This window comes from Tigriopus californicus, chromosome 12 (genome assembly GCF_007210705.1).
Source record: "Tigriopus californicus strain San Diego chromosome 12, Tcal_SD_v2.1, whole genome shotgun sequence".
Classification (NCBI taxonomy): domain Eukaryota; kingdom Metazoa; phylum Arthropoda; class Copepoda; order Harpacticoida; family Harpacticidae; genus Tigriopus; species Tigriopus californicus.
Genome location: NC_081451.1, coordinates 1,700,580 through 1,712,045, shown reverse-complemented (window position 1 = coordinate 1,712,045; position 11,466 = coordinate 1,700,580). Strand labels below are relative to the sequence as shown.

Sequence of the window (11,466 nt, the reverse complement as noted above, 5' to 3'; positions counted from 1 at the left end):
ACAATCGATTCTGGAGAGGGGGGGGTATCATTCAGATTGTACTTGTGTCATATTTCATGCTTGTTCACATTTGATGTCTAAGTCAGATCAAATTGTTTTATCTACTCCAGGTTTAGTGACAATGACCATCAAAACATCGCTATGTGACTTTTTTTCGGTATAATGAAGGCTGAACTACCCGTGAGAAGTATAGGGAAAACAAGTGACTGACGTCATCATATGTAAAGATGCTTTGCAAAGAATCTTTGATTTTATGGAGCAACCAACCTACTTCGTGCACATCTTTTTCTTCTTTTTTGGGCGTGGTTTTCACGGACTTTTCTAACCGCTTCGCGGATTGTAATCCCCAGTGCTATTAAAATGACAGGCTATAATGTGATATTTGGTTTACCAACGAACTTGAGTTGGCAGACCGAGCCAGTCCTTGAATGTAGGATTGATCTGGAATGCTACTTAAAAATCTGCCCAAGTCTGATTTAAATCCTCCTACTGGATTAATACCTACGTCGTATATACTCACTAGAAAATACTTGAGGGCAGCAAATTGAACAATGAACGAGCCCGAGATAAAAGAGGGTTGGACTTCATTGTTCGAAGTAGTCTAGATTCCCGGAGGCTTAAAGGTGCTCTCAAAACGAACCTTTAACCTCTACGGTCACTGGAAGTGACCCTACACCTGGATTGGCACAAAGCTCATCCTATTTGATTTCAATTTTTCTTTGCCTTGGCTGACAGACATTACATGTCAATCAATTACTCTTAGCGAAATTTGAGAATCATTTTGATAGATTTGAGGCGATGATTGGTGTGTTGAGCGGTTTTTACTTTTGGCGAAACTCATAAATATGTTCCACATTGCTCAATCAACAGTAAGTATATCCATCTTAGATTCTTAGTCCGAATAAAAGGAATCACGTTCTGAGACTTGAATCTTCGACGAGGAATTCATGCTATGCACAATTCCTGGCCTCTGTGGTGATCCTAAAATGGAAGAAAAAGTAATAAAAAGTCTGGTCATTTTTTCTCACTTCTGTCAAAGTACATAGGTACACATTGAAGCGCATGCATAGGTGGCACGAAATTGGTCTGGTCACCGTCTGGTGCAAAAAAAATAATCTAGAAGGTCATAAAAGTGTTTCTAGACTCGGGAAAGTTTATTAGCGGTAAGTCAATATTTGGAAGCAGAACATTTGATTTGAAGTGCTTTTCCTTGATTGGTTCGTTCTCTCGTTTTGTGATTAGAGGCGAATGGCACTAGTCTTTCTAGAGGTATTGGGACATTGAAGAAGTGTATTCCTTAATGGTAACCGAATGACAAAACAAAGGCATTTTACGTCAGCTGACATCAAGAAATGTATGTATGTATGTATGTATGTATGTATGTATGTATGTATGTATGTATGTATGTATGTATGTATGTATGTATGTATGTATGTATGTATGTATGTATTTCGGGGATTCCTTTGTATATGTACAAGAGGGTTAGTCATGCCCCAGGTTTCCCATAAGCCTCTTGGCTTTTTTTCATGGGTACCTGACCCTATTTAGTCAGTGTTGCCATTTTGGCAATTGCGTGTTGCTCCGTGACCTCTGCCTAGACGGCTTTTCAACCAAGCCACTTGAGACTTTGTTTTGAACACATTTTGGTAGTTGGGCAGCAGGGTGTCGGGCTGATCGACTTCTCTTGCGTTACTCAGTTTCAACCAAAGCAGACAAACGAGCCATCAACTCACTGGCTCCCTGAATTGGGAACTTGATTTTCAGATTCTCGTAATCAAATGTGTTCAAAGCCGATCCCCATCGCACACACCGGCAGCCGCGAGGGAGCCAAACAATCTCAGAAATCACATGAGTGTCGTTTCTCTGACTAGCTCTCTAGCCCTGTCTAACCGCCCCCAGGGCCTTGCAAGAAAACGGAATGAAAAATGACGTCACCATCAAATTCAAAAGGCTTTCTGAGACCTTAGAAAATATTTTGACCTCTGCATCAAGATTGAAGTTACTCTCAGGAACGCCAAGCTGTAGTTAGGTTATGAACAGTGACTTTTCAGGCAGCATAACGCATGAAATAACATGATCCAGTGTCCTGTCCAATAATTTTACTTAAAGGCTCCTTCCAATCATCTATTAAAAACAGATAGTAATACAAGGTTCCGCCCATTTCTTCAAACTAATCATTTTCAGTATATCTGGTGGGAAAATCACTGAGTGACCCAGTATGTCTTCAGCGGGGCGATTATTTCTAACAAGGCGTAATCTTGGACTAACTTTGACTAAACTTTGATTCTACTCTCTCTGAGTTGTTGGAAGTTACATGATAATTTGAAAAAGAGTGGCAACATGTTAGTTACCTGAGCATCAATTACCTGAGCTCTCTCTGTAATCTGCCTTACTTATGTTTAGCACCCAAACATGCTTACTTAGTCACCTTACCAACATCAGACAGCCAAATTGTCAGTGCGCAGTTTGTTTGGTTTGTGGGATTGTTTGCTCTTTTTGTGTGCCAAAATTTTGTCCAGTGTGCCTTATGGAATTTGGAGTGCTGAAATATAGTTTGGTGTGCAAAATAAAGTCCGATGTGCCAAATTTTGTTTATTGTTTGCTCCCTTTTATTTGTGTTCCTTTTTATCCATGCCTGTGCAGTATTTTTGTTGGTGTGCTATTCAAAAGCTTTGGTGTGCCTTTTGTGTTTTTGTCAGCCATTTTCCGATAGTCTACCCGTAGCAAGGTACCATCCTCTGACGATTTTTTATCTTATTTCCCCAGTACTTATTCTTGGGTTCATATCTGTTACCGAGTCAGATGGCAGCTCCCTTGCTCAGTCTGCCATGCCATCTGATGATGGGTGGGTGATGCCCTGATTGAGGGCTTTTCACGCTTCGTTATCGCAGTCAACTTTAGTAATTGCCCCCTTGCCTTTGGGAATGACCGTAGGTTCACCCATTCATGTTGTGATAGCAGCAACTCATGTCGTATTTTGAATACTGCACAGAAGGTGGGAATAGACCAGGGACAGCAAATTGGAAAGTAGATGCATTTCCGATGACGGTGGTGAAGTGAAGGAAAAGGATCGATAAGTCAAGTTTGGCGCGACGATTTTGGGTTTTATTGTTGTCTCCTCATAGGGGCAGCTAGGCCTTGAGATTGCAATGTGAGCAAGCCAGGCGGACCTGCTTTAAGAGCGTATCGATGACAACTGAACGGCTGTAAGGGTATGGTTTCTGATTGTAGAGGCGTTGCCTCCAATTGGCTGGAGTCACCCTGTTCCATGGTTCCCGATTCAGCTGCAGTAGAAACCCACAACATACTTGTTTTCGCTCTTCTTTGTTTCATGTTCAATGGTCTCCTGTAAAGCAAGAACAAAGACAAACATCACGACCAAAACGCTCCGCCGTGACCTAAGTAAATATTCAATAATTGGAAGAGAGTGTTACAAAATTCACACATTTTGTCAAGTCTTGAACCGATTGGAATTCTATTTTCAATGGCGGCAAGGAAGTCCTCAAAGAAAATGCCATATTGTTGGAGCTTGGTCGTCGTATTGCCATCATGGCTCACTGTACAAATCCTGTTGCTCTAGGAAACCGAGGATTTGAAATGATTGACTAATCTTTTCCAGGCATACTCCCCTATTAGTTAGCCTAATTTTAGCCTTTTGACAAATTGTTCTTCCAATTTATCGGCTGAGGATACCGCTTTTATTTGCCCGAAATCTGCACCCATTCTCACTTAAAAAATGCATCAAAAAAGGTCAAACCCACGAAAATGGACATTTTTGCCTGAACCACCTAAAATGTACAATCCATCTGAACCAACTAAGTGATAACTAGGGCACTTTTGGAGATAGGAACAGACCCAATTAAATTTGAAAGTGAATAAATAGCTGATCGACACACGAGTTGGAACCTTATGTTTTCCAATTCTTTAGAAAGGTTTGGTCAAATTTTTTTCCGGTACACTCGAAAATCGCACAAATATTCATACATATGCTGAGGTGGTGCAAGACTTTATTAGGTGGTTGTATTTCTTGTCGGAGTAAAACCATAAAAGATCGCAGAATATGCGACATATAAAAGAAGCTGGTGGAGTCGTACGCCTCAGTTCAGACTTGCCGTCACCAATTTTCCATCTATTTGCGACAAACCAGACTATAGACATGTCTGAAATTCTCGGCGATTTAAGGTACGATAAAAAAAATCTTATTTGGGCAGCATTTTTCCTTTTACTTCAACCTATTTCGCACTCACTATGTTTAGTTAAATGACGATATTTAAGTCATTACAGCGTCATATAGCCTTTTCTAATTCGCCCAAAGTGGCCCTGGACCATTGCTAATAGTAATTATGCAAATTGAAAACATTCAGATGGAACTGAATTCTGATTGTGGGGCATAAATGCATTTTGAATGATTTTTGAGGCAAATTGGCAAAACTACGCCTTTCTTTGCTTTTTCAGGATAGTTTTATTCATCGTCATTGTACCAGTGTGGGTTGGATTTAATAGGAAAATGCCACCCCTCTAATTCCACTTCAAGTTTTATACGTAAAGAGGGCAAGTTTGTAGTCTGAAAATAGGATTAGGTATAATCCTTGACGGGGCAGTAGCAACGAAATTGCAGTAATTACGTGTAATCTTATCACATTTTACAATGTTGTAATTGTAAGCAAACAAAATGTTGGCAGGAAAATTTTAAATTCTAGGATTATTTGAAACAAACATGTAACCAATGCTTTTGCAAAGTATGGTCTTAATGAGGCGAAAACCCTGAAATATTGGAAACTTAAAATTCGAGTAAAGATATTTGTAGCAAGTAACGCCAGAACAATTTATGACCAATAACGGTTGTCTAACGAATTACTCTTTTTGGCCAAAGTAATTGTAACTGAAATCCGTTCCTTTTATTAAGGACTACTAAACTAATGCCCTACTCCATGATTATTGCAAAAACCAAAAAAATAAGAATGGTCTAATGTTTAGTCTTCAAGAAATTTTGAAAATCCTAGACGCTATACCCTACGAATATTAGAGGGAAGCAAATTAAACAATGAAGGAGCCCGAGAAAGAAGAGAAGTGGACTTGATTGTTCGAACTAACCTGGATTGCCAAGGGCTTGAAGGTGCTCTCAAAACGCACATTAAGCCTGTGCGGTCACTAGAATTGACCCTAAATCCTGGGTTGGGACAAAGCTCATTGATGCTTTTGAAGGCGTACAGTATCAGATTGTTTTGTAGACTCTAGGGTTTTTTTCGTTTCAAGAGCATTGGCCATCCTGCCCATGCCTGAGGAGACCAATGCCGTCATTGAGAGAACCTTCGGCCCGTTTGCTTCGTCTCCAACGGCGGTGATAAGTTTCCAGGTATCTACTAATTTTCCCCATAGGTTAACAAATGCATGTTAAGTATCAAACCTACTCAACCAGTTTAGGAGTTGATCAGCAAAATAGGAGAGTTTATTTCATTACCCTGAAATGATTCATTGATGTAAAAACTATCTTTTTATCCAAAGTCTTACTACATGCAGCCAACTTATCAAAACATCAAACTAGCGATATAACAGATGGAAAACATGTAAGAAATTGATTGATTGATTTTATTTCAGGAATGATTTGTTCAGGTAAATCAGCAAACAGTTGATATACCTCTTCTATATATATTCCTCAGGTTCTGGATAAGCGAAAGCTTATTTTCACCAGAAACTCATAAAGGACAACTATTTTTGACGGAGAGCACGACAACTTGGCAACTAAGTTTTCCGCAGTTTTGTGTTTGACGTGGAAAGTGAAAGCACCCGCCCATTCCATCGCATCGCAAAAAGTTAGGTTTGAGCATAAAGGCAACCCTGGTTTGATGGAAGAAAAATCAGGGTTACTTCTTGAAGCTGACTAACGGGTTTTCCACCAATTCCACCAGTAAGGTCATAGGCCATTCGTTGAAAATGTAAATTGTTAGCCCTGGTGGCAACCTCCCATGATATTTAATTTGATCCCCATCAGTACTCCTAAGATCAGCGACTTTTGCCTTCCTTTTTATCTTTCACCACCTCTCCAATCTCGTTAGCTTTTACCTTCCCAGAAGGCTCTTTGCTATGGCATTTAGAATTCTTAGATAACCTTGAAAGAATATCAGATCAGGGTGGAGTTGAGTTCAGAAAATGACCTTTCAAATATGTAAAAGAACTGTTCAAAGATGAACGGCAAAAACATCTCACATCAAGAAACTCAACTAAATCCATTTCCAAATCTAAATCCAAATCCATCCAGTGAAAAGAAAACTATCCAAGCCTCGTTTAAAACTTAACATTGGATCAACTAATGTTTAGAAGAGAACGGCAACAAGTTATACAAAGTTGTCCAATAGATACCTCTCCTTTCTTTACCTTCAGTTATTGGGAACTTTAATCGCCACCATTCTTGCCTATCTGGTTAACCTGTTCTTTATTGCTAACGAACCAGCACCACCACCAACAGACATTGCACCACCAATAACAACAACCCTGGCACCCACTGCAGCCCCAATCGTTGGTGTATTTAGTAAGTTTGTATTCTTCGTGTTAAAGGCTAAAAATTGATCAAATTATGTTACTGCACCAATCTGAGAACATTCTCTGGACTTCTAGAGGCCTGTGGATTATCTACATGTGAGCTAGGGATCATCACTAAAACCACAAGCGGCTTTGCTGCAACAATGCTGGAGGATTGCTGCAACACATGCTCCATTCCATCTCTTTGTGCAGTGGAGGACAGTAATTGCCAATGCTTTGATGCCTGCAAGCCGACAAGCACCGCTAATAAGGTTATTGGAGCTCTCAATTCGGAGTGCCCACCGCCCGCCAAAAAAGGCCCAAAGTAAAGATTGTCAATGAATGTGGACATCATCCCGAAACAAACACTACGACTTTCAAGGGCGAGTTAAGACATCTATTGGTTATTTTAGCGCCTAACGAGTGGGTGGATAATATATTGAATCTATCATATGAGCCTTGGAGGCCGTAGGCTTTGTTTTTCTACAGACCTTAGCACTTTCCAATGAAGTAGTATCAAACAGCAGTATATTTTCTTGGTCCTCCTTACTGCCACTGGGAATGGAATTCCCAGCAGCTCCAGATGGAAAAGGTATATTCCTTATTCAAAAAAAGTATCATAGAGATAATGGTAAACGCACGGAAAGAAATACGGGGTATTTGTGAAACATATGGAAAACAATTTGAGTTCTCTCATTCTCATGACTAGGGACGGGCAAATTGTGTAAAAATATTATTGACACTGAAGACCAGTTTTTCTACAGATTTGCACTTTTAAACTTTCTTTTGCTTAAATCAGAGCTTTCTTGGCGTTAGTGTTGGTTTCAAAGTTTGAAATCAAAGGCTGTCGGCAAAAGAAAGACATGTGTCAAGCTGAATTTTGAACTATTGCCATCGATTGTGAAAGTTTACTGGTCAAAAGTACTCCACCCCATTATTATCAGGGCATTAGTCGTTCCTCAATAAAAGTAACGCATTACAGTTACAGTTACTTTGGTCAAAAAAGTATTTCGTTACACAACCATTACTCGAAAAAAATATAATGGCGTTACTCGTTATAATTACTTTTACTAAAATTTTAGATTACCAATAAAGGTTGCACTCGTAAAAATCTGGACACTGAAGAGCATGTCATATCGCTTGTAATTGACAAGAAAAATACCTCGATGCACTTTGAAAATATCGTTTTGTTTATTGGGGAAAAATGTCTGAACATGTAAAAAAGAATTCTTTCCGGAGTTGAGACACTGGAGGCTTTAGGAGAACATCGCCAGAATTTCAGTCTACACGAATTCCTTAAAAATAAGGATGCCAGTGTAAGAACCTTGTAAAAAAGTTGATTTGACAAAATCGACATTATCAAAGATACATTAACGCTTCAATAGCAACCCTGAGCGTACAAAGAAAGCCTGGAGTGATCCCAAATATGATGCAAAAGTTATTCAATGTTTTCAAAAAAATGCTTCAATTTTGAATCACAGATGTGGCCATGAAGGTCAGAAAAATCTCAATATTATGTTCAAGAGGTCAAAGAAAGGTCAGAGTTAAGGTCTCAGAAGGCTTAGGCTGGACTAGATCGCAACAGTCAACACAATTTAATGTAGAGACATTGTTTTGGATAAACAAGATGAAATAAGTATTGATTGTACTGAAGGAATGAAACCAAGAAATTTGTTCAATTGATGAAATTCCGTCAATTTCGAAGGAGTTCTGAAAAAAATCAAGCTTGACCATCAAAACCAAAGACTAATGGAACAGTAAGTAGCAATAGGCATTCAGGAAGATCGATTCTTCTCTCATGCAAAAGCTGATGGCTAGGATCAGAAGGAAAGTAAGTTTTCTGGCCTTTCAAGATGGATAAAACTTTTCTTGATTGTTTCATAAATAAGAATGATCCTTTTGTGTGATTATCTATTGATGAAGGTTCTAAAAAAACTGCAACAGCTGAAAAAGTAACCATTTTTTATGTCCGGATGTTTACTTGTTCAAACTTCATTTTATGGTTGGCCACATCAAGACCATTCTCATCAAAAGAAATTGAACAAGATTTGAAGATTTTGCGTTAACAGTTTTCAATAATGCGCCTTGTCGTTTCACCTTGACATAGTTGTTCAAGATGTATTGTTTCATAATGCTTAGAGGAGTCTAGATTGGGAGCTTGGATGGGACAATGATTCTTGAAGGTTTAAAACAATGTCGCAAAAGTCATGATCGAAAAACAGCATTAGACATTGTCAAATCGGTAAAGCTTCGCTGTAAGAAATCCATCCCTTAAGTTGTGAAAATGAGGCTTTGGAAATTTGATGCATCATATTCAAGCCAAGGAGATATCTTTTTTCTTGACAATTGCACTGAATCAGATCTTCAGTCGAACGGAATTTCAGATTAACAACCAAAAACACCTCAGAGTAGTTTAGGGCAAGCGCAATTTCCAAACCTGACTTTCTTTGATCAAAATATGCTAGATGGAAATAGCCAAAAATGGCAATTTCTCTTGAGCCTGAAGGTTCCGCAACTGTCATGAGATAAACGAAAAAATTAAAGGCCATTCTGGAAGCCCAAAAAGGAACGAATAACGAGTAATTCTTTTAGATTTTGGGTCGTTACAAATACACAATTTTAAAATGTAATGCAATTACAGTTCCTTTTTCAAAAAAGGAACGAATTACTGTAATTTCGTTGCTTGTAATTTCGTTACTAATGCCCTGATTATTATCATGAGCAGCATACCATGGTTGAGAAACAAGTCAAAAAGAAATAAAAAATAAATCTGAATGTACCTCCTCTTTCGATTTTATTTGCACATTTTGATCCACTTTCGGCGTTTACTTGCACTATCAGGCTTATTTCTTTGCACCTTTTTGTCTCTAAAAGGCTTTGCTGTTTTGTACATTTTGCCCGTCCCTTCTCATGACCAAGAACATTTGAGGACAACAGATCATACAATACCTAGATCTCGCATTGGCCCAACCTCAGTGCAGAGAAAAATAGACTTTGCGTCAATAGATTTGTGCTCTAAAAAAAGATAAGGGCGACTGCCTGATCGGCAACAACAGCCCTACAAGTGTCTAATCTAAAAGAGTACGACAATGATCTCTTCTTTCTCGGGCTCTTTCATTATTTAATTTGCTTCCCTCTAATATTCGTAGGGAATACGTAGGCCTTGTTGATCCGGTAGCATCTTTCAAGTCAGACTTGGACCAATTTTTAGATAGCATTCCGGATCAACCCTACATTCAAGGACTAGCTCGGTCTGCCAACTCAAATTCGTTGGTAGACCAAATAACATATAAAGATTGAAAGGTAATAAATAGACGAATGTTAGTTACCTTTCATTTTAATAGTACTGGGGATTACATTCCCTGTAGGCGTTAGAAAAGCCCGTGAAAAACCAAACCAAAAAGAAATTGAAAAAAAGGAGTTCAGGGCACCATAGCGTTTCAAGTTTTAGCCTTTGATTTTGTTCAAAAGCAATGTCTTTATATGCGTTCCGGATCCAAATCAAACACATTAAAATAAAAATCTGTGGTTCTACGAGTAATGTCTGGCGTTAGTTACCGTTCAGGCACTCTTAAACGTACTTTGAACGTTTTAAAGACCACGCTTTGAGCCACTTTCTAAATTTTCTGTTAAAAAAAAATCAGTTCAAATCTGTTGCTTCCGTGATTGCAGTTAATGATGCCTCAAGAGTAAGTTAAGCCTTAGAACTAACCCTTAAGGCGCAAACATTTACAAACATGTGTTTGGTTTGAATCTGGGACCCATGCAGACTCATTGTTTTGGAATGGAATTGAAGGTTCAAAATTCAACCGCAACGGTGCGTTGACCTCACCGTCGTACTCTTCTTATACATGGCACTATACTAGTTAGTCAATACAACGAACCATGGTTTGCTTGATTTTACCAGCTTCACAAACATAGCCCAGATTGATAATAAGTAGAGACAGAAAAAACATTTTGTTTTGGCGTTGAGTGGAAATTCCAGCCGTTTGTAATAACTACTTTTTTCACAAAAGATACTCTTCTTGTAAGGTGAACTTGTGCGCAGACAAGTATTCGCATTCAAAACTGTACAACATTGAGCAGCAAAGCTATGAGACCTGAGTTAAAGAGTCGCTACTGCAAGACAACTTAATTTTGGCAAACGTCTGGAATTTACACTCAACGACAAAACAAAATGTTTTTCCTGTTTCTAAATGAATAAGTGGAGGGCGTGTTCGAAAGTGATGTTTTATGTTATGAGATGTCACTTATGTGTGATCAAAATAGCGAAATAAAGTGAAGAAATTGGCAAAAGTTTTTAAATAGAAGTGTTCTGTTTTTTTGATCCAACAACTCACCTCTAATAGGGCTTGTCAAGTGAACGCGTTCATGAACAACTGACATTATTCCATGGAGTAAAATCGAAGACAACATGCCCAGCCAACCCGCATGAACTAGTTTTTGTGGCTAGTCATCAAAATATTGAATTGTCGACATTAATACTAGCAAAAGTGGCATTTCAACAAAATATCCGGGAAGAAAAGTGTCTCAGTCAAAACATGAAATTATTTGAAAAAAACCTACTTCTTTGCGAAAAACTATAAATCGGCCCATTGATTTTGATTGATGAAATTAAAACAGTAATGAGTCCGACCATTAGAGCGCCTAAATGCCATTTTGTGCTTTTTGAAACCGTATATTGGCTTAGGAACTTCCAACCATCCCAATAGAGAGGCTTATCAGGCCATTTTGCAATAATTCTCAAGAAAAAAGTGATTCCATGGCTAAATAAGCCACATGGAGAGGATGCATTTTGTTTCATGCAAGACCAAGCTCACACCTTTGGGACGAGACTTGCAAAGACCACCAAAACAAGGACGTTTATCAAATGAGACCAAGGCTTAGGCAACACTTCACACAGTATCAACCACCGTTAAGGCAGCCCTTCAAGAAGCGTGGGTCGAT

The 11,466-nt window shown here is 38.7% G+C and overlaps 1 long non-coding RNA gene across 1 annotated transcript; it reads left to right on the top strand.

The window, feature by feature from the left end:
• Positions 1-4,066: 4,066 nt before the first annotated feature.
• Positions 4,067-5,784, top strand: LOC131892321 (uncharacterized). The gene is made up of 3 exons (XR_009374548.1): positions 4,067-4,182; positions 5,257-5,356; positions 5,661-5,784. It is a non-coding gene; the product is annotated as an uncharacterized LOC131892321 (long non-coding RNA).
• The last annotated feature ends 5,682 nt before the right edge of the window (positions 5,785-11,466 follow it).